At 37.8% G+C, this 24,098-nt stretch overlaps 1 long non-coding RNA gene across 1 annotated transcript in view; it reads right to left on the bottom strand.

Moving 5' to 3' along the window:
- Positions 1 to 16,078: 16,078 nt before the first annotated feature.
- Positions 16,079 to 24,098, bottom strand: part of LOC142602027 (uncharacterized) — a 30,495-nt gene continuing 22,475 nt past the window's right edge. The window contains exon 6 of the long non-coding RNA XR_012835653.1: positions 16,079 to 16,190. This is a non-coding gene — a long non-coding RNA (uncharacterized LOC142602027). The remainder of the gene's footprint in view (positions 16,191 to 24,098) is intronic.

Below are 24,098 nucleotides of genomic sequence, written 5' to 3'. Positions count from 1 at the left end.
ATCCGATATAATGACATTTACAACAACATGTTTGAGGTGATAAAGCGACAATAATAATTATATTTCTCTTAGACTTCCAGTGTACTTTGAAAGTTTTATGCAATCATATGCTCTTTTTTTTTCCCTTTTCTTCAAGAAAATTCTATACCTTTTTTTTTTGCTTTATGGGTCTTTAAAACAAGCCAGGAGGGAAACCACATTTTGCATACAACTGGAACTCTTAACTTTAGCATTTTCTTAGAAGAAACTATATAGTTTCAATTACAAGCCAACTTATGATCCTCATCTGAAGATTCAGGTGGTTCTTTTAGAACATGATATACATTAAAATTATTTTCTTATGGATTTTCAATGGTGATCAATAATATTTACCTTTCCTGATCCTTATCATGACAGTAAACACACTAGTGAAATATCTCTGAAAGTATTTCTTAAGCTTAGTTAAATTAAAATGATGATATGAAGAGAGTCCATGTTAATCTTAGAAATCTACATTCTAATAATAATATTTTATCATATGCTCATGAAGTCTGTGGAAGGATAAAAAAGAAAGCAGTTTCAGGAACTTCCTTCCAGTTGCTCCTGCCACTACCAGAACAATGTTCTTGGCTTGCCCTGTGTCACCTACTGCAACTGGCATCTCTGAACCGGGGCTGAGATTTCACCAAAACAGGTCTGCAGCTGAACCCTGGCATCTCTGAACAGGGGTTGAGATTTCACCCAGCTCTTCTAAAAAGAAGGTTTGACATGACATTTTTTAGAGGTATTAGAACTGCAATTATTTAGTATCTGCAACAAACACATATAGATCTGGTGCTGTAGAAAAATAGGCCTCTGGGGAAAAGCTTGACTTTCAGTACTGAATACGCGTGTGGAGCTGAAAAACAAAGGCTTAAGAACATGGGATAAACTTCCCAGACACTCTGGTGAACAGCAGCTGACAGTCTTTAATAGGATGGAATGAAATGACAGATCAGGTGCTTGGAAAGTAGAATTTGATACGTGATGTATATGAGCCAGCACACGGAGAAGAGAGGATTTGGTGAGGCACAACCAAGAAAAACATTTCTCAAGGTAGGTGTGGGCTACTAACTGTAACTGCTACAGTTATATATTTGCATCTAAATCACACTCAGCTGGTAAATATATCATTCTTACAATATTATTTGCTGAAATATCAGTTTGGGTAAAAATGTCCTTATCTTATGCTTCATTACCAATTGGACCTCATATCAAAATGTTCAAATGAACATCTCATTTAAGTTATTATTTCCCCCAATGCTCCTTCTTCTATGACTATATTGTTGCACAAAAGGTAACAATAGACTGGGTTTTGGAAGAGTATCTGTTTGTTATTGAAAGAAGAAAACAAACAGCAACACACCAACGCTTCCTCTCTACTCCTACTTGCAAATAGATACATGAGCATTTCTCATCAGCCAAATTTAAAAAGAAGCAAAATTACGCAGTATACAGTTCTTCCATTTATGCCTATCCACATTTAAAACCAGGTCCAGAGTCCTTAAACATAATTTCAGCGTGACAATATAAGTGAATGGAAGCCCAGCTATTCCTGCATCAGGATCCATAACTACTGGTTCTGAAAAGGGAGCTCTTGCTGATTCGTTGACTGGTAACGCCTGTGCCATACAGCAGGCTACAGACTCTCATTGTCTGTTTTGCCTATCAGGAAATTCTGTTCTCAGCACAGAGGACATGATTAGAATGAAAGGGGAAAAGATCCCTGAGTATTTCTTCCTTCGCAGTGTTGGAAAGTGGAAGTTGGATAGTGAGGTCTTGTATTCATCAGGCAAAGCAGTGTATAAACAAACAAGTGGTGATACAAGCTACAAGTATGGGAAACGGGATGAGACTAGGAAATAGTGGCTTTAAAAGGCAGCGTTGTTACGATGTAAAAAAAAAGCCACAGTGGCCCCATAAACAGCCAGTCTTTATGCAAGATACTTTTCCCCTACATCGATGGAAACCAGAAGCGACTAATCTGAACTCATTAAAGTGCTAATAAAGTGGGATGAATCTGCCTATAGAATCAGAGGGCCAGCACCTGTTTGAACTGTGGCAAATGATTGAAAAAAAGTTGCAGCATCTTTTCTTAGCCCAAATCCTTAAACATGTTTACATACTGTATGCTTAAAAAAGGCATAGTGATTTCTTTGTGCTATAGCAGTTTCATCCAGACTGTATTTCATCATATATCAGTACTTTTGTTGATGTAACAATCTGGCGTTTTAAACATGATAAGCTTGCCGTGGTGCTGCATGTTACTTACTACTTCTATACTGGATGACGGGGATTTCATTATTTCCTTCTGGATCTACAAATCTGCTTCAAAGTCCCGTTAGAAATAGAAGGTTTAAAAGGTAATTTATTTCATAACCCAATCTTAATCATAAACCTAATTTTTGTAGTTGCGAATATCTTTGGAAACAGGAAATAACAGCTCTTTGAATTTCAGTATTGAGTTCTATACCAAACTACACACTTAAAAGGAAATACAAATACCTGCATTCTAAAGAAATTCTACTGGTTAAATAATAAATTAACTAGCTATGTTTTTTAAATTGCATGGCAATTTGTGATTATTGCTGCCAGTACAGGATTTTGCAGAATTTAAATCCTTTTCACAAAGTTACTAAGTGCACAGCGCCATCGTAAATGACAAATTGCCCTTTGGCACTGGCTAATGACAGAGACCCAGCTTCTTCATAGCATATCATGTATGCTAGGATATAAACGTGAAAAAAGAAAGTAGTGACAGGAAAAGACCTTTAAGATCCTTTAGTGGATCAGTGAGATAAGTGCCCTAGGTTAGATGATGGAATGGTGCCTGGGTATGAATTCCTGGCCACTTTTGTGAGACTAAGTTTTTAATTTTTTTATTTTTTTTAAGACAGAAAAATGGAATAGGTATTGCGCTATTAATTTGTTTCGCAATCTATGAGTTAAGAGTATTTATATACGACAATGCTGAAAGGCTTAGGTGTTACTAATGTAAAAACAAAAGCGTTAATGTTTTTATATATTTAATACTTTGTATATTCCTAGCGCTTGTATATGAACTCTGAGCAGCTGAATAATTTTGTGATTCCAGAAGCTGTGCACTTGCTTTTCCTGTCTCAAACAGTACTGGCCTCTTTGTTCTCACCACAGCTAGACAAGCCCATACTTTTGCAGAGGACAGAAAACTCTTTCCCCCTTCCCTTTTTAAAGGCACAGAAAGCTGAAAGTAAACACACTGGAGAAAGTGTAAAGAAAAGTGTGTCTCAAAAAAGGGACTAGTATGGGGGGCTTCACAGCAACAGCAGAAGACTGACTGTCTTTGCTCACACTGGAGCAACCTCGAATTTTCTTAAAATCAAGTCCCATAAGGCCAATATTCAAGTTCTGAGGCTGCCCAGAGGAAAAGGTTTGTCAGACTATATTCTTTGTGGAAAAGTTGTTCCTTGACCTTTTTTGCCACTGTATGTCTACTGCAGCATAGGGAGGTCAAAAGTGCACTAGTTGTTAGCACCAAAGATGAAGCTTAACCAGACACTGAGAGCAATGATTGTCAAACGGCTGCATTTGCAAGACAAGAAGTGTATCCTTAGCAGAGCAAGGGAGATGAAAGAGATTATTTTCTAGGGGTCACATTTGTTCTTCTTTTCTGACCTCTCTCAAGATTGCAAAAGAAGCGGTAAGAGTTTTCTATAGCAAAGAGGTGCTACAAAGAAAACGGGACTGTGCTTTCCTCATCTCTTCTCTGCTAGTCTTCCAGCCACGGTTAAGCTCTGGTCTGCCTTTCTTTCTTTCTCTTTCATAAGACCCTAGTGAAAGCATAATGATTGAATAGAGAAATTAAAAGGACAGTTTCAAGTGCCTGTAATTTTACATTTTAAAGCCCTTCTTAGAACCTGGAAATGAGTTTGGGCTGTGGTTTGGAGCTTTTGTTTGTTTCTTGTACTCCTTCCTCCTGTTCCTGTCATTAGTACCAGTATGGTGGCAGCACCTAGGAGCCCTAGCCATGGCTCTGTGAGGCACTGGAGATAAATAAGCTGTTTCTGGTGTGCGTTTCCAGCTGTCTTCTGTTTTTTATTGATGATAGCTTGAAATGAATTTATCTGATTTAATTTCTGGTGACCATAAACTCAACTCCATCCAAGGTGTGGGAACATTTCAGGGAACAGGTGGGTTACAAAGCCATCCATATTCCATCCTTTGGTTGGCGGGCCCCACTCCACCAGGGTGCAAAAACGAAATCTTGCACAAGGACAAACTCTTTTAATAGGTACTCAGAGTTCTGAAGATACTGCAATGATATTATAGCAATTTATAGAATTATCTTAGCTGATTTTTAAACCAGTTCTTTGCTTCCTCTTAGAAGCAGGCAAAACACATCCAAAGCTATTCTAGCTGTAGAATATTGAGGTTTTGAATTTGAAATAAAAAATAAATTTTTGGCCAATCCCTGAAGTCTTCAGGTTATCATATATTGATAAGATGAATTGTCATTGAAAGTGATGTGCCTTTTTACAAAAAAAAAATAATGAGTATGAAACTCATCAATTCTCAGCTCTTTGATAAAAGATCAAGATGGTGGATAAATGAAAGGGTTATTATAAGGCACAGTGTGAAGTAGTTACTGATTTGTATACTTCTCTATTGTGACCTAAAAATCAAGTTTGACCTAATTTTTCAAGATCAAGGAGAGGGAAAAGTGAAATTCGATCCAGAGGTAACTTGGAAATATCTTTGAAAGCAATTGACTGGAAATATGGGATAAAACTCCCTAACTTACCACAAAAAAAATAGCTATTGATTACATTTTTGAATACTTCCATCTTGACAGAGTAGTTAACACTTGATAAACATCCCCATAGTGGGAAGTTCAAATTATGGCCAAACACTTCAAAGCTATGCAAAAATTTAAAAAAAAAATAAAAATGCGGTAAGTCAGTAGGATATAAGGCTAAGAAAAGAGAAGAAATTCTGACAGTAATGGGCTACATTGTTTGGCTTCAAATGGGATTTCATGTACCTTTGCAAAGCTCTCTATCATAGCAATGGATTCTGTGATTACTTTTCTTATGACTTTAATTTATGTTTTACTGTCAGTCATCAGTGTTTGTTTAACATGTGGAAAAGTTCTATTTAAACAACCCCTCAAGCTACTTGGCTAATCTTGCTATCCATTGGGTGCCTCGGAGGATAAATTATTGAAATCTAAGCAGATTAATACCTCGTGCTTATTCCCATGGCTAATGCACAATTTTGCAGTTGGAATAAGAATTTTAAGCCAAAATTTTAAGCGAAGGAAAATTCTGCCTATCTTATAAAGTAAACAGGTTCAAGTTGCCTTTTCAGTTTGGGAGGCACCCTTAAAAATCCTCTAATGTGGGAGGGATGGGCTGGTCGCCCCTGTCAGCCCATTGAGCAGCTTTTCAATAACTAAAACTCAAGCAGACCATCTCCCTAGTTAAAAGGATAACCTAGGAATGGAGAAGATCTTTAATGGTATTTCGTCTTGTTCTTGAATATGTTCACATCAGATAATGTTCTTCTGAAGTGAATAAAACGTCATCTTTAATGGGACAAAACTGTCACTACTTTATTCAAATTTCTGGGCTGCTTCAAAACATTGTTTTCCTGGTAGTTAGAAACTTTCTTCTAATTTATTTTATTTTATATGAATAAGAATATTTTTCAACAAGATACTGATGACAGTTATTATATATAAAATATTTTATAGCTAGGACACAACATCTTTCTCTCTTCTTTAATCAAAGATATGAAATGGATGTTAAATGTCTTCAGTCCTGTAGGTGCCAAATTTCCTTGATTCTATTAGCCCTTGCCCTCTCTAATATTTGTGCCCTACTTCTTCCTGTCAACAGCGACTATTTGTCTCGCTGCTTACAATTCATGTTAAAAGCTCTTAAGTTATGGCATTCAATATCGAGGTTGACAAAAGAACAGTCTTTTTTTTTTTTTTTCCCTTATCCTAGATAGGGATCTTCTAAGAAGTTTTAGAATTTCACAGTACACCCCTCATGTCTTAAAACCCCCTTAGAAATACTTCCTCATTTAACTTCAAGGAAACAGGGGAAAAAAAGAAAGAAAAAACCAAAAGAAACAAAAACAAACAAAAAAGCCCCCAAAACCACCAAAACCAAACCAAAAATCCCAGAAATTAATCCATTCTTACAAAACCAAGATCTGAATAGAGAAATACCTCTGCAGTACAGCTGTAGACACTCTTGGTTTCCTCCCCACCCACTGCAGCCCTAAAAGCAAGAACGAACATGGTTATCTAGTGCAAAATAACTGAAAGTAGGTCTCAAAATCTGAGGATCTCAGTCCTTAGCTGAATCTTGAAACAAAAAAGTTGTTTTTCAGAAATTCTGATTAGCCCCTATTTAAATGACAGCTTTCAAACTAGGCCATGTAGATTGAATTTAGGCTCCTAAACCTGAAATAACTATTTTAGGTGCCCAAAGTAATTAAATCTGATGATCTGAATGCTTTGTAGTGCTATCAGAAAACTTTTAAGTGTCAAGGGCAATATTAAATATAGCTTTCAACAGATAATATGGCTTGTGGCCCTGTCTCTCCTGTTCTCTCTCACTCTCTCCTTCTCTTTCTACACTTTTTCAACTCAAAGATCATCCTTCATTTTAGCAATGGAGTGTTAGGCAAAACTCAACATGTAGCTCAACACTAATGTAATACAAATTGACTGTTGTGATATGGACTGTGCTTCCAGCGATGAGTACAAAATACTGTAGCACATTTATTTTTTCTGTTCCTCTTCTCTTAAATCTTCTGCAAATCACATTTTAAAGAGCAGGCATGACCTGGATCATTGTGCTCAGCATCTTTTATAAACTCAGCAGAGCTGTGGAGAACAAGTACAAAAAAAATGCTTCTGCCTTGACGTATCAGAAAGAAACAAGAATACCACGGAGATTGACCTGAGCATTATGGATGTATGTTATGGACCACAGCCAGGATGTGTGTTAGGTTAATTACCTCAGAAATAGTTGAGTGACAAATAGCAATGATTAATTTAATAGAGAAAAAAAGTTATGCAAAATGTATCAAACCTAATGAAGATCCTACTGCAATTATTTCCTTGCGCTTGCTAAATCTTTCAAGATCCAGATGCTCTTCCAATAATTAATTGTATAACTTACCACACTTCTCTGATTTAACTTTTAATTATTTGCTTTGGAGAAAGTAACTACTCAAGTTGGTTTGGGTTTTTAAGTGCAACAGTAGTTTTTCAAATACAGAGGTTACAACTTACATTATTTTTAATTATTTTAACTACTTTCTAGAACGTAATTCATTCCACAAAACTCAATATAACTGTTCATTCTGCACCCAGAAGATTTACTGTTGGAATGACTGGCATGCAGTAGGCTAGAACTGAAGTATGATGCCCAAATAATATAACCTTCATGCAAAGAATCAATTATCTGGTTGGTATCTATTATGATAAGATACTCTTACAAAAGTAAAAGTATAATAAGATACCACAAAATTAATAAGGCCTGCTTGTTCTGAAAGATAATAATGGTATATGACTTGGATACAATACATAATGTCCTGACTGCATATAAACAAACTCATTGATTATAATCATTTACATATGGCCCATATTTACAGGAAAGGCTAAGAAAACAGAAAGAATGTGCATTGTCATCAGAGGAACAGGTGCCATTCAAATTTCTAAGCCATCACTTGATACCGGGTGATGTTGATGCTATAGTTAAAACATGCTTGGAGCTAACTTAAATGTTCAAGTTGGTTTTGTTTCAAATTCAGTAGGGGATGCAAGTTCAGCTTTAAAATCCAGGAAAAATGTCTGCTTTCATTGTACTCCTAATGCAAAAGGCTGAGGATTTAAACCCAGGTCTTTTGTGCTACATCCCCATACCCTTCAGTACGTGTCTGAACTGGTGCAGGGCTATGCTCACAGTCTTTGTCCTTGTGAATATTTAATAATTCAACAGGCAGGACTAACAAGGATTTCCCTTCCAACATCCTTGCAGCCTTGTGGCTATAGCACTAGCCAAACAGTTAAAACTGAAGGCTGAAGTCTCCTCAGGCACGGTAATTTAAACTGGCTCCCACATTTGGGGAGTGCTCTTATCACAAAGGTACTGTAGATAGGATGGGATTTTCTTTTCAAAGAAGACCAGTCATCACAATGGCTGTTGAGTCTTGAGAGGAAAAAAAGGTTTCCCAATATATCATAAAGCATCTTCAGTTTAGCAGGATAATGTATAAAACTCTATCCCTTGTTTTGGGAAGACTTTATTTGAAAGGTATTTCTTCAATTATGTGGCCAGGCTATTAGCTGAAGATATTCCCAACTTTTTCTTCAAAATTATGAATGTATTAGCTGTCATTGTGATTATTCTTTCACTGTATATTTACCAAAATTGATACCTACGTATTGTATCCATGAGATAGATGATAAACTATTTTTGGTGGACAAGTAAAAAAAAAAAAAAAGGTTTCCTTTTCTAGTAAAGTGTTGAAGAGTTTTATTTGTTTGGTGTGTTGTTGGTTCGTTTTTTTGTTTTGGGTTTTGGTTTTTTTTTTTATTAATTACTTGTTCTGACAATGCTAAGATAATGGAATCTATCTTTCTGGAATATTCAGGAAACACTATGTACAAGACTTTTAGATTCCTTTGAAATCCCTATTCAGAGCACAAGCTCATATGCAACGGTACACTATCATAGTGTCCAAAAAAGCCACTGTAAATGGAATGATCTTGCAGCTTAATGAAACAAGCAGAAGTTAATCATCTGATTAAGGTTGTGGCCTGCTTAGATATAAAAGCTTGTCATGGAATTTGTATATAAATTCCATATTCTCAGTACCAGAAGAATAATATTTACTTCACTGCAGTTAGGCCTCTTTAACAGAAGGAGAAATAAAGCAGAAAAATTGGCATTGGGGAATGAATACATGAGCAGTTGTACTGAATCTATATGAGGTGAGCACTGACAGAACAGCTATAAAAAACACTCAGTAATAAGAAGAGAGTTTTACATTAATGTTTCTTGGCCTGCTTTTGAGGAAGGCTATGTCAACGATCTTAATGGCAGATTTAGTCTCTGCTCTTGTAAATCACTCTGGCTGTAAATAAGAATCCATTTGTGTGGACGTCTTCACTGGATTGGGACCACTAAGTGTTGTATTTTTGCTGGAAAGATTATGAGACTCTTCAAACTGTAAATCTGAATACATTTGGATACCAATCAGGCAGTTCTAACACCAGCAAAACTCTCGCTGACTTGAAGGGAGTTTTGTCTGTGTAGAGAACAGGATTAGCCCCTCACATAGTTATTTCCTCAGAGAAAATATTAGTGGAATGAGACATGATGCATTTCTTCTGAATTTAACATCATTTGCTCAAAATATTTTTCTCCTGTTTGGTATCTCCGCATCCATATAAACTCTTTGTGTTATCACATACATCTGAAGGCCATTGCCCTAAGGATCTTCATTCTGCCTTTAAACCTATGTTACACAGATCAGGCATTGGCTTCTCATCTATCTTGACACTATTTCTCAGATTTTTTTTATCGTGCTATTAATTTATCATTAACGAGAATAACCCGCATCAGAACAGCTGTGGCAGAGCCACTTCCGAGAACTGCACGCTGACAACACTTTAAGTTCACTTGGTGGGAAGCTTCACAGATTCTGTAGAACTGGTGTATTTATAAATGATATGTGTTTTCCCACTTCCTAGCAAAAGGCAATGAAAGAACTAATGTCTTCCTTGGCAGTCTCAATCGATAGAGCCCTTTTCTAGACTGAGAAAATTAAAACCATGATAGGAAATATCTGATAACACAGGTTAACAGCTACTGTATTTGAGACTCTTGTGTAGCTAGAGACTCAGTGGGCTGAACTAATACCATAGGAAAGAAGAGTTTTGAACGCCAGCAATAATCTTTACTTCATAAATACATGAGGAATTTAAAGTTAATATCACAGCTTTTATTCAAGTCTAGAAAGGAGAGAGCAATCATTGCAAGAAGTCTCCAGTCCGAATGCCAGTTTTGCTCTAAAAACAGTCGATTCAGTCAGTGAATTGGACAAGTAGTAATGGGTAAAATTGGACAATTGCTACTAATTCTTCTATATAGATCAAGAGAGGATGTCAGCCTCCAAATTACCTTTCAAAAGTACTATTTTAGCATGAGAACAGACAATTTGATTCATGTCATGTTTTAAGAAGTATAGGTAATGGGAAAGCTGTAGAAGCTAAGAAGTAAAAGATGTTGAATGTTTTGAATGTGCACTGGCTTTCCTACACCATGGCCTATGTCTACATGTACCCTCAAATGATGACTATTAAATGAAAAATTAACAGAAAACTGAAATGAGTGGTTGCACGTGCACCAAACTCCAATGGTGTAGTATTTATTCTTGCATATGCACAAAACTCCCATGCTTATCTTACTTTATATAAAGATGGTTCCTAGAGCAAAATTAAGTGACGCTAAATGAAAATATTGCTTTATGTGTACAGGATGATGAATAACTTCCCTGTAATTCCCTCCCTCTTTAAAAAGGTTCTTAGCTCTACCAGAAGTGCCTATAACAAATCCCTGCTTGTTTCCTTTCCAAGCTTCCTGAAAATCTTAGTTGGGGACCCTCCAGTTTCACAAGAGAAAAGCTATCACTTTGTTCTTTGAGGGGAGGCCCAGAAAAGAATATTTGAACTTTGCATCATCTTGCTGCAGCACATGCAAGCAGTATCTATCATTGTCGCATAAGCTTTACTCAGTTTCATCGCTGCGTCTGTTCACTCTGTAATATCATTAGTTCTGCAGCACATTTTTTTTCTTCATGTGGAAAAATAATTACATCATGCAAATATTGTTCTTCTGGTGCTAGGCACTTTATATTTCTGTTGGAATTTCAAGAGAAGCAGCGTAAACATCAGCCACAATTATTGAAAGTATTTCCCTCTGTTAACATTACTTAAAATAGTCAGTTTTCAAATGCTTTGAACAAGAAGTTAGGCTAACTCATATGAGATGCCTATCTTTGCATAGTTTAGCAAATGCTATTTGCTGAAGAGTTTTGTGAGAAAAGTGAACTAAAAAAGCTAACAATGACTCTGGTTTAAAATATGTATGTTTATTGATCCCCTTTTGGTTGTGGCAAGGATATTGCGCTCTTGACAGCAAGGGACTAATAGGATTTGCGCAGCATATTCTTTCCTGCAATAAATTCTTATGGATGGCTATTACGGCAATTATGTCCCAAAAAATTACTGGAGCAGTGCTCTATGTAGACAAGTAGGCTTATGTCAGACTTTCTGGTACTTCCCATCTTTCTGAAATCTGAGCCAATATGTTGTGAGGAGTGTCTTGGTCTACATGGGGTCATGGGGGAATTCTGAAAAAAATCAGTAAATGGAATTCGTTCTTTGCCGGTTTCTCTCATAGCTCAAAGCGCAATCTTTGTGTCCTCTACACGTAGCAGAATCTTTCACATAAATGAGATGGGAAAGTGAGGAAAAAAGAGACGTGGGGAAAAGTGTGGAGAAAAAGAGTCATGAAGGTTACAACTGGTCAGAATTAATGTACACATTAGGATGTTACACACCCCTTGGACTTCATTTCCTTTGGGTCTCAGAATTACTCCCTGAACTGAGATCCACAAGAGTTTTATTACAGTAATCAGTAGTGCTTCCTCATGAAAACATCAGCAAAAATTTCATACAATACTCTTGATAGGCAATTTAGAAATTGAGACATACCATTCCATGTCCTAAACAGATTTCTAATTAATTAAAGTGCTAGACTAGTTGGCGTTTCATCATACTATGGAGTAGAATCTAAATGGAATCTCAATTAAACCAATTTTACACTAAATCCATCAACTTCCACAATTCAAATAAAAGGAGAAATATATGACAAAGACAAAAAGGAGAGACTCAAAAGAATACTAACACAGGAAATGTAAAATGTGGAGTTGCAATAGAGTAAATAATTATCTATAATCACTGCCCTATGACAGACTTTTATTGACATCAAAAACACACTAAATCTGCGTTTAGTAGTGCTTATATTACATTGAGGAATATTTCAGAGACATGATTACATGGTTGCATCACTTAACAAAGAGTTGGTTATCTTTATGGAGACAAATCCAATATTAGTACCACAGTTTTCTGTGCTCTTGCTTACACATTTCCTGGTCAAAAATTAGCTGCTATATGTCTCTCAGTTGCTGAGCCTAAGATCCCATACAACTTTTATGGCCTCACTTTGTTGCAGATCATTCATATTTAAGACGATTCATACATATCCTAGCATTTTCGTTTGGATTCAAAGCGTGCTTTTGGATGGTAGCTCACAATGATTTCCACTTTCCAGGCTTTGGTTCACATTGCAGGTGGTGTGAGGGCATGCAACCTGGATTGCTCTCAAGTAAAACATTTTAAAAATTGTGCCTCAACACAGTAAGACTAATGAGCTCTAATGTACAGGAGCTCTAATGCACAGCTCTGATGTAGATGAGCAGACTAGAGCTAGTTTGAAAGAATCCTTTTCCCACCCTCCGGGTAGATATACATTAGAAAATGTATGGTACGGATGCTGGATCCTCAGCACCAGCTGTTCTCCTCTACAGCTCTGACGTAGGCTGTGTTTACATGATGAAGTGGTGCAGCCAAGAGAAGCAGATTTGTAGAGAAAAACAATTCAAAACAGAGCAAAGAAACTTCCAATTTATACAATATTTTGGTGATTGATTTGACTTTTACTGAAATAATGCCAGTCTCCCCACTGATTTGAGAGCTGATTCTCTGTGTCTAATGAGCTGTAATTAAAAATAACAAACACTCTCCTCTCCCTTCCCAAAACCATGCCTGTTGCTCGTTTGAAAGCTCACTCTTCTCAATTTGGTAATTATCCCTACCATATTTCATGATTACATTTTTCCTCAAAGGAGCAGTGCCAAAAATTAGGAGGCTGTATCAGTCTCAGTGGCAAGGTATTCACAGGATGCTTAAGCTGCTTTGTAATTTCAAAAGGATGGTTGTCTTCACCTGCCTGGCAGCCGCACATAAGACTCATGAGGTGAGTTTAGTGTTTGAGCTCTGCCCGGAGGGATGGGAACTCAAGACCAGAGTCCTGCTATTCCAGTACTGTGTGAACATAAAATAAATAAATAAATAAATTAAAAAAAAAAAAAATCAGCTAGGACTTGTGTCCTGAGCAAGAGCATCTGCTGGCGGTGGGGAGTCAGCCAAACTGGCTGTCAGAAAATGAGTCTTTTTTTCTCACAGGCTGAAAGTTAAATTACTTGTGAAGAGCTCTCTACTCACATACGTTGAAACCAAGTTCTACAATAGTTTGTTGGTTAATGTTGCTTTCCTAAAGCCTTGTTATTTTAATGCATCATATATATTTCTTATGTCTCCTACATTACAAAGAAAGAAACCAACCACGCTAGGAGGACTGGCCAACCATTTACAACAGGGTGCAAGATCCCCTGCCATCACGGGTAAAGTTTAGACACTGGTTTGTGCTCCGTGATTCCAGAACTTAAGTTCAGTCACTTCTGAGACTGCCCATGCAGATGTGACTGATGTTTTTAAGTTGGCTTTTAATGCTACAAAGAACCTGGTAGAAACAGACTGCTTGCAAGCCTCTGTGGTTATGTCTTCTTTTCTTTCTTTTTTTTTTGTTTGCTTGATTTCTTTTGTTTGTTTATTTTGAAGATCCACATTCAGTCTTTGTCCAGTTTTCTTTGACTGAAAGTTATTCACTGATGTTTCTTGAATTTATTTCAGTTATTCCTTCAGCTATTATACCAGCTGTCTTTTTTTCTGTATTATTTACAACAAAAAAGAGTCGTCTACTTCTCAAGTGCAGGTGGGCTTCCTAATGATATTAGTGGGAGCTCTGTGTGTAAAACAAGAGAGGATTAAGTTATTTCATTTGGGGGAAAAAAAAAAACCCACAACAAAAACAGAAAAACACCTGAAAGCACCTTATTTTTTTTCAATATAAAGCAAACATGGTGCAAAGACATTCCACCTTCTTCATCACTCAGGTAAAAGGAGGGCCAGGGCAAATAAACATACAGATGACTAAAGAGTCCTACAAAATAAGCATGGTGAGTTTAAAACTAGTAAAACTTACCTGTTGAACACGATTACTTTTTTTTTTTTGACAGAATAACTGATGCCCTTATTATATAAGCTAAGAAAGTCCGTAAGAATCTGTCTGGTTGAGCGTGAAGTTGATAGTGCTGCCTGTACTACATTTGGATTCTGGTTAAATATTACACTGTATTAGCTTCTAGTTTTTACAAATTCAGATTAGTTTGATTTGGAAGATAGTTCTCACTTGATATGACAGCCTGGACAACTGTATACAAAGAATATACAGTGTCACAGTCAATGGGAAAGACAATGCTAGATTACCACAGGAATCTGTATTATTCTAGGCCTTGTTTAACTTCATTAATGATCCCAGAAAGGCAGTAAACAGAGCTACTAATTTTCATAAATGATGTTGAATTGTGAGGAGCAGTCATTACTTGTGAGGAACAGAGAAGTAATAGAGGAAATTTAGAAAAATTAGATTTGTTAATAGAAAGTAATCAAATCAGATCCAATTACAAAAAAGAAAAGGTAACACAATTAGTACATTAATCCTAAATGCCCTAAAGATAAGAAGAAGACCTAAAACTGTTCTTTGAATAAGATAGTGAATTATGGTGAGAGCAAGCTAGATATGAAGATGCCATTTGATAGAGTAGAAGAAAAAAGGAGCACTGCAAATGTGGCCTCTTTGTGCTTGTCTACCGCATCAGGAAGCCAGGAGGCAACGTCCTTATAAAATAACTGATTCAAAGCCCACTGAAGCAAATGGAAGGACTCCAGCCCCTGTCAATAGGCTTGGATCAGGCCCTAGGCATGTCTGTGTGAAGTCACTTGGAACATTGCATTCCCTTTTTAGGCACAACCATTACCACAAAGACATTGAGAAACTGAAGGAAGGCCAGAAAACTCTACTACCACAAGCACAGGGACTGGAAAGACTGAATTCAGGGTGGATTGATTTAAATCAGCACACAGGAAGCTTGGATTTGTACAATTAACTATCATCTTGTTGTGCGTTTGTACTTTATTTTCCTTAAAGCAAAGTTTATTCTTTCCAATAAATGAGCAGTAAAACATGTTAATAAGTAACTTTTTTTTAGATTCCTCAAATTTAAAGTTTTTTTACTTAACTGACAATTAAGTATATTTATATAAATATCTTTTTAATTTAAAACTGATTTTACCGAAGACAGAAAGTAAGAGACATGATTCTTTCTGGCTACCGTGTCCAAGATTCTATAAATAGTTAATCTCAGTCTTTTCCCCTAGTTGTTATTCATAGACTAGAAGAGGAAAAGTTGTTTTCCTGCTTTTTAAAAATTGCAATCAGTTTTTCAGCTTTGAAAGGTGTAGCTGCTGGACTAAACCAATTAGAGATAGGGAAATGACGAAAAGATTCTCTCTGGATTTATGGGCAGGGCTGCCATCAGGAGCTGGTCTAGCTTTCCAACAAACTCTGGCTTTAGGCACATGGCTACTGACTTTTCTTTTGAACTTCCACAGCAGATATACGCCGTGCTTTTAAAATGAGAAATTACCTTAAAATTACAATAACTTGAGGTTTTAAGATGCTTGGATCAGCTGTCTTATACAAATGTTCCTATGGAAAAATATCTTGTATACTGAACTTCTTGCCGTCTTTTCCAATTTCCATCCACTTGATTGCCTTACCGTATCTTCCTTTATTACTACTAAACTGTTAACATAACTTGAGAGAGAGGGGAGCAAGGGAGAGTACTATGGTTAACAATCTGTAAGTACTTGGAGTACTTAATTACTCAAGTGTTAGGCAGTGTGTTGCATAGCCGCCTGGAGAAATGGCTACTAAAATAGGTAAGGAGGAAAAGACAAAATTTCACCATAATCCATGCTTTCCACAGTTCTGGATGGTGTCTAGGTACGAGAACTAAATCATAGCAGCACCTGGAGCTCGATGTCCTCTTCTCAAGCCCATTCCCTCCAAGGGTAGAATCTTGTGTCCTGTTCTTGACTCGTGATGTTTAGGTCCCTAGCAGACAGAGGAGTTGTTAAGCAGCTGTGTAGAAGCACATATGGGAACACCATAAGCTTGAGAATGGATCTTATCTACGGTTACACAGGCTGACAATATATATGGCATATCATAAAAAGATAAGAGACCTACCAGAACAACTGTCCTTCGAAGTGGGCACTGTAACGCTTTAAACCAAACAAATTCCCAGAGAGATCTGAACAATTTGATGCATTCAGGCCAAAGAGTCTCAAAAACAGTCATGGTTTTCAGGTACTTAGCCTGTGTTATCATGAAACTGGTTTGATGTAGGGATTTTATCACAGGCTACTCCCACTGACTTCAAATCAATTTACAAAGTTTCATAGCTTTGAGAAGGTGGTACAAGTAATTTTAAATTGCACATAAAAAATTAGTACATGCTGGTCCAGAGCAGCTTTTTTATTTTTCTATAGTCACACCTGTGTAAAACGTTGTTGTAAAACATTTTGTATTATTTAGTCTGTTTTGCAAACTTGTTTGGGAGAGCAAAGCTATGGCAAAGAGGGCTAATAGAAATAAGAAAATGGATGAGGACAAAAGAGGTATCATTAATTCTGGACAGACTTTTATTGATAGAATCCCTCTTCATTTTCCCAAAACAACAATGAAAAAAGACATTGGAAATATTTTAAAAGGACTCAGAAAAACACAGGAATGTCTTCAGTTAAAGTTGAAAACACAGGCAACTGTTTCCTACTCTTTTTTTCACTTGTCAAAATGCTCAAATCTAAGTACCTATATAGGATGTCTGCAACTAATCACAAGGATCTATTTACTCAAACAGACAGGGCATAAAATGAGCCAGTGACTGAAAATTGCAACTAGAAAAATTAAAGCTAGAAATAAGATGCATTTTTTGACAGTAAGAAACTTACCTTGCATCAGGAAAAGTTATATTTTTCTTAAAATTTAGATGGAATCCTTGGACTTTTTCTTATTATCACAAGAATGGGGCAAGTAAAGGCTTTGAACTCATTTGGTTCGGTGGTCTACTGCTTGCTTAAAGCGGCCTTCATCACACAATTTTAGGTGCCTAAAATTTTGGGATGTCTATCTTAGCTGTGATTGATTTATTTCAGCAGATGTCTATTTCTCTACACTAGCTAGAGAGGTAATCCCGATGACTAATTTAGCCCGGGAGAGTTAAATTTGCAGACCTTAAGCTAAGTGAGATGAATCCTACACCAGTAGTCCAGTTAGACCTCCTTAGTTTGTGCTTGTAATCTGTATTTCCAGAGTATCTTCCAAGCAAGTATCGGGGAGGTTTATGAATTTAAATGTTTAGCTTCCAATATCCTCTAAAAGAAGTTGTACTGATCCTAGAGTCAAGACGGGATGTGTTTCTAAAACATATTTTCTAGTTCAATTAAAATTTATGGTCGCTGTTATTCAGCACTTTTAGCCCAGTTAGCCAGAACAGCTCCTTCTGATCTCAGAATTTTATTATGAAAACCACTGAATGGAATCAAATTTTGTTATTTAGTTTCTATCTATAAATTTAAGAAAAATGAAAATAGGGAATAGTCTACAATGCCAACACTGAGAAAAAAAAATCGCCCCCTCAGTACTTAATGTAAACAATGAGTCAGGAAGAGAAAAATCTGTGGCATCCCTTACCTTTGTGCTGCAAAAAAGGACATAATCTGGAGAAAAAATAAAAAATAAAATCATCCATTTAAGTATATTGGCTGAAGTACTTCATAGCCTTTGTACTTCTCTCCATGATGAGGGAGAGGACCAAAGAATCCATGTAATGATAGATCACGTCTTACAGCTATTGCTGCTCTGCCACCTGTTCTCAAACGGTCATGCCAGAAGTCCCTTCCAAATGAGCCCCTGCTGCATGTAGAATATACACCCATCCCAGGAAAGCTTTCTTCAGCATGGTCTGCCTATTCAGGAGCTACTCACAAACATTCTTGCTGGTGTTTCATTTGACAATAAAGGCAAACTTTTGGTCTAGTCACAGGGCTTTTTTCAGACATTGTCCTAGCTCCTCAAGCACAAGATGTTAAATGTACCTTGTATCTACATAATTAGCTTTTCACGAGGGTGTGAAATTTACTCAAGAGCTGAGGACCTGAGCCAGGTTCTGTGAACCAGTTTGCTGTCTGATGAACTCCAAAAAAGAGATTAAGAGCTTTGAGTTTTAATGGCTACTGCCCTACTGTCTTTAGTGCTGGATGAAACTATATTGCACTTGTGCAGCCTTTTATTGCCAGGAGAAACATCACGCAAGGTGACAGAGAATAAAGAGATGGTCTAGTGATTAAATGTTTATGTTGCTCTTGTTGAAAACATTACATGTAAGTGCCAGTAGTTATATAAACAGCATTTTATCTCATACTGCATTTTTAAGATAGCTGGTTTCATCTTGGCCTCCAGGATATCTTGTCAGAAGGGCATATAGCCACATAGGCTGCGGTCTTGTCCAAAATTACTCAACATTTGGATCTTTGTGTTTCAGAGTATTAACCAGATTACAGGTCATAATCTGTAAAAGCTCCCCTGCCACTGCTCTGCTTGACTCCATTCCAGATGAAATCTCTTCAAATAAATCCTGGATCGCAATGATAGTGCTTTGTGTTTCTACAGCCAAAAAGAAGAGAGCAGAAAAGAAAGGAGGGAGGGAAAAAATTGCATGTACATAAAGAGACGTTTCCTTCAAGGGTAAAGACCTAAATTAATGAAGTTCTTCATTTATCATCTCTGGAATTTTAAAGTATCTGTTCTTGTAAGAGAGGCCAATTACAATATTTAGGGTAAAGTAATTCATCTAGTGATCTGTCTTCCATTTGAAACTTCTTAATTTCTTATGCCCTTTTCTGTGGATCCACAATGTGAACATACCTAGGCATGCATCTGTTAGTTATGGCAATTTAGAGCAATTACTTAATTAACTATGACATATGGTTTTGTTTTACATTGGGAGTATTAGACCTGTTTTCTTTTAAGAGGAGAAAAGAAAGCTAGTTGCAGACAATACACATGAAAGGAATTAATTTAATTTGTTGCATCACATTAGGCCATTTACTGTTTACCATTCAAGACAGCTAGGGATCCAACTACCTGTTTCTAAATCCTTCATGAAATGAATTCTTGCTCAACTGCTTCCATTTATGGCAAAGAATACTGAGTGCACAAGACAGGGAAGACGACACTTGCAATCAGGGACATAATTAAAGTAAAATGTATTTATAGAGTTTTCTGTAATATGACTCCCCACACTATATGACCACTCCATACAGACTAATCCCTATGCAAAGGTGAAATTTAACATCACTAGTTCCATTACAAATGTATTGGGTCTGGCTGAGATGGAGTTATTTTTCCCCATAGCATCCCCCACAGTGCTGTGCTGTGTATTGGTAGTGAGCAAGGTGTTGGTAACACACCTTGACAACTTGTCACAAGTGGGGTTCCCCAGGGATCGATACTGGGCCCAACAATGTTTAACATCTTCATAAGTGATCTGGATGATGGGATCAAGTGCGCTCTGATGAAGTTTGCAGATGATACCAAACTGAGTGGGAAGCAGTCACTTCAGAAGGGAGAGCCACCCTGCAGGAAGACCTGGATAGGCTGGAAGAGGGGGCTAACAAGAACCTTATGAAGTTCAACAAGGACAAGTGCAAGGTCTCGCACCTGGGAAAACATAATCCAGGAGTGCAGCACAGACTGGGGTGCACCTGGCTGGAGACCAGCTCTGCGGAGAGGAATTCAGGGCTCCTGGTGGACAAGCAGCTCAGTATGAGCGAACAGTATGCTGCAGCGGCAAAGGCAGGCAACAGGATGCTGGGCTGCATCAACAAGGGCATCACCAGCAGAGATAAAGAGGTCATTATCCTACTCTACTCAGCACTTAGCTGGCCACACCTGGAATGCTGGGTTCAGTTTTGGTCCCCACTGTACAAAAAAGACATGGACAGGCTGGAGAGGGTCCAGAGAAGGGCCACCAGGATGCTCAAAGGACTGGGAAGCCTGCCATATGAGGAAAGGCTGAGAGAACAGGGTTTGTTCAGCCTTGAGAAAAGAAGGCTTAGGGGAGATCTCATCACCATGTTCCAGTACTTAAAGGGTGGCTACAAAGGAGATGGAGACTCCCTTTTTACAAGGAGTCACATGGAAAAGACGAGGCGTAAAGGGTGCAAGTTACTCCTAGGGATATTGTGATAGGAGTCTAGAAGTAAGTTGTTCACACCGAGAGCAATCAGCCACTGGAATAATCTGCCCAGGGAAGTGGTGGATTCCCCAACATTGGAGACAAGATTTGTCCAAATGGGGTGCTGGGCCATCTTGTCTAGAGGGATGTCCTGGTTCTGGCTAGGATAGAGTTAATTTTCACAAGGAGCCAGGACAGGTGAGCCAAGCTGGCCAGGGGCTATTCCATACCATGTGACGTCATGCTCCCCATAAAAGGGGGCCAGGTGGGGAGAGGTGGGTTTGGTGTGGCTCTGGGATGGGCTGAGTGTCTGGTCGCTCTTCGGATCGGTAAATTGCTTTCTGTTATCACCCTTTGTATCTGTTATCAGCACTGCTGTTGATTGTGCCCCTCTCCCTTGCCGTGCCCACACCTCAACCGGCGGGGTTGTGCCTGTGTTTTCCCCCTCTCTGCCCCATCCCGCCGGGCGGGGGGTGCTCAGCTGCGGCTGAACCACGACAAGGGTGCTTTTGTCTGGACGGAGCTTTTGCCAAGAAAGGTTGGACCGGATGAGGTCCCTTCCAACCTGGTATTCTATGATTTTATGGTATTGATGCTTCATAAACTAAAGTGAGTTTCTACACTACCTTGTTGACTGTTTTTCAGACTCAGTGTACCGAGCAGTCCTGTATGTGAGATGCCATTACTCAGACTGCTAATGGGCTGATATTTTTTTCTATTGTCTTGTAATGACCACGGCAGAAGTTAACATACCAAATACCCATTAGTCTGAGGGTCTCCCAAGAAAGTAATTGTAGTATACATAAAGGAGGGTACCTAAAATGTCATTGGTATTCTAACATGAGTTTCCTTTGAATGTGTCTAGCCAGAGGAAAAAAGAAAGAACAAGGTATTTGCCCGAGGTGGAAATCAGAATGACAGTACCCATTGTTTCTAATCAACAATTACCCGAGGAAACTCAAAAGAAAAAAACCACAAGTAGATAACCTGAAAGCCAGAGACTTGTGAAGAAGATTCCCATTCTCCAGGTTGGCAGGGGCCATGGAGGGCCACCCACAAGGGTTTGGCTGCTTACCTTGTTAAACACTGCCTGGTTTCACCTGACATGATCTATAAGGCTGTAAAGTAGTCACCCTTCAAGTGCCTTTCATGTGCACTTCAAATTCTTTTTCTTTTGAGATATTCTTCACGAACAGGATTTCCCACTTTGAAAGGGAGGATTCTTTCAAAAGATGACAGAGCCTCTCAAAACCACATAAAAAATAAAGTAAAAACAAAACAATGCTTTGGCACAGCCCTAAAAGGTAATGTTAAGTAAGAAGGGTTTTATTTTCACCTCTATCAAACACTTTTATTACCTGACATGATTTTTCACTTTAGTGTTGTTTAAATGCAATATTTTCCTGTAATATATACGTACACAACAAATTACGTGACAGACTAAATGTGTTTGAAAGTGTCCTTGCATCCTTATCATTTGCATTTTGAACTGCCCATGTGGGTTGTACACATATCGTATGGCTTGTTGCCAAGGCATTCAGCTACAACACAAAATGTTTTCAAGTTCAAAGCTTGTATCATTGTTCACCTCATTCTTATGTTTTACCCTCACTTTTGTTATATCACTAGAAGATGTTTCCTTTGCATCAATAAAATCCTTAATAACTTGCTCACTTCTAAAATGTGCAAGCCATAAATAAAAAAAAAAAGACTGATACATAAAGATAAAAGACGCCAGCTTTGTGCAGCTGCTATATTCAGCTATTTTTAAACAGTCAGTGTATAAGGATCCGGAAAGTTCAATTAACCCATCCATAGAGATTTTATTGCTTTGTTAGTGACTTTGTCTCCCACCCCAGAGCACATCTGTGGACCCTGCTGCCAGGATGGTTCCACATGGGCCTGGGGCTTCAATGAGAAGTCTCCAGCTGCAAGACCAGAGCCTTTGTGCTGGAAACCGCTGACAAAATAAAAAAATATAGTTTAAAATATAGGTCAAGTTACCTGAGTATGCTCTACTTGCATATAGTATCAGTGGTCATCTTTCTTTTGTATGCTTCCTGGTGTTAAATTATTCCCTTTCTTAGCAAAGCTTTTTAAAAATAAATAAATATATAAATAAAACATGATAGAGCTGCTTTTCCCCTCTCAACAGTCAGGTTTTCTCTCTTGAGTGGTAATTGGGGAGGGGGAGTACAAACCTAGCTTTGAATTTTTTGATTGCACTTTTGTGCTTGTTGCAGAGATTTTTCTTTTCTTTATATATGCACAGTAACAACAGAGATTGGGAATAAATTCTACTTGTAAAATACTTTTTAGATGCCCTGAAAGTGTCTATAAAGAAGGTATATGATTGAGTGGAATATAAGAGCAGAAGACAAATATCTCTATGGGATCCAGAAATTCTCTGGGTTTTCTGATCCTCCTTATTTATTCAGCAATATGTGCAGGACTTCATTGTGTGTCATAACCTATGGCATCTATGATGATTTACAAAGGTTAAGGATTGCATCTGCATAGTCTCCATTCTCTTGTGTTGTACACCCTTTTCCTTTTTGATACTTCTACTCATTATTTTTCAAGAAGCACCTACCTCACAGGCATTTGTACTAACAACAGATTTTTGGACCCATGTGGTCAGAAAGAGCGCATTAGGCTACCTGTTACTTACTAAGTATATTGTATCTCACTTGAAATGGTGACACAGTGCAAATACAAATCACTAAGACACAACAGTTTATGTTATGCTGTGAGAACAGGTTGCTGTGGTGATTGTAGGCAAGCAGTCGAAGGACAAGTACTGTCACTGGATAAAGCATGTCATGATTAGACTTCACTACTCAACCCCATCCAGATTCTGTCTTGAAATTCAAAAAATCCAAGCTTATTAACTTAGGATACATTACTTGTATCAAAGAATGTGTGTGTGTTTGTAAAATAAATAAAGGTTTAACATGAGGAAGTGGTGGAAAGAAATCACTTTCCATTGAGTGAGAGCCTGCATTTCAGGAAGACGGTCTTCAACCACTGTGTTTGTATTGCGTTTGAAATTTTGCTTGCATTTACCTCAATGTCAACGTCATATGTGTTTATCTAAAAAGGAAAAAAGATTCTTCTAGAGCTACTCCAAACACAAGGAAATAGTACAGAGTATGCGTTGTAATAACCTTGCCCTTTTTACTTTTTGGTGAGACGGAATGCTTTGCAAAATGTTCTGTGAAGATTCAGTTATTTCAGGTCTTGTGTATTTTTAATGAATGTGTCAAGTTATGCATGGGCTCAAGTTATGCTGAATCAGAACCTATGAATATGTTGGAAACAGAAGGTTTCCTGAAATTCTGGAACTGACAATTGAAATTACACAGGAAAAAGATAGGGAAAATGCAGACAAGGTCAAAACAGCTACAAGAGAGACTCTTCAGTAAGAGCAGGAAAAGGGAAAGTTGATGAGGAAGAGTGTATCTGAAAAGTGTAAAGTGGCTACAAAAGAAAGCACTTGGCAGAAGAAAAATGGGTTGGTGGCAGGAGAGAAATGTGGGAATTAATGGGCTGAAGCTATGCATGTCATGGGAGAGACTTAAAGGAGAAGCTGTGAAACTGCCCTTCCTTCCGCCGCTCTTCCGCATTCCGTGTTTATGCATATGTCTCTGAAAAGAAATCTTGGTCCAATTAAGTGAAATGGAGCTATAGCACCAATTTCAAGTGAAGCTTCTCAACTCTACCACTTGCCTGGCCAGGAAGAAGAAGAG

Source organism: Balearica regulorum, chromosome 5 (genome assembly GCF_011004875.1).
Source record: "Balearica regulorum gibbericeps isolate bBalReg1 chromosome 5, bBalReg1.pri, whole genome shotgun sequence".
NCBI lineage: Eukaryota > Metazoa > Chordata > Aves > Gruiformes > Gruidae > Balearica > Balearica regulorum.
Note: the sequence above shows the minus strand (reverse complement) of the source record. Positions and strands in the feature narration are given on the sequence as shown.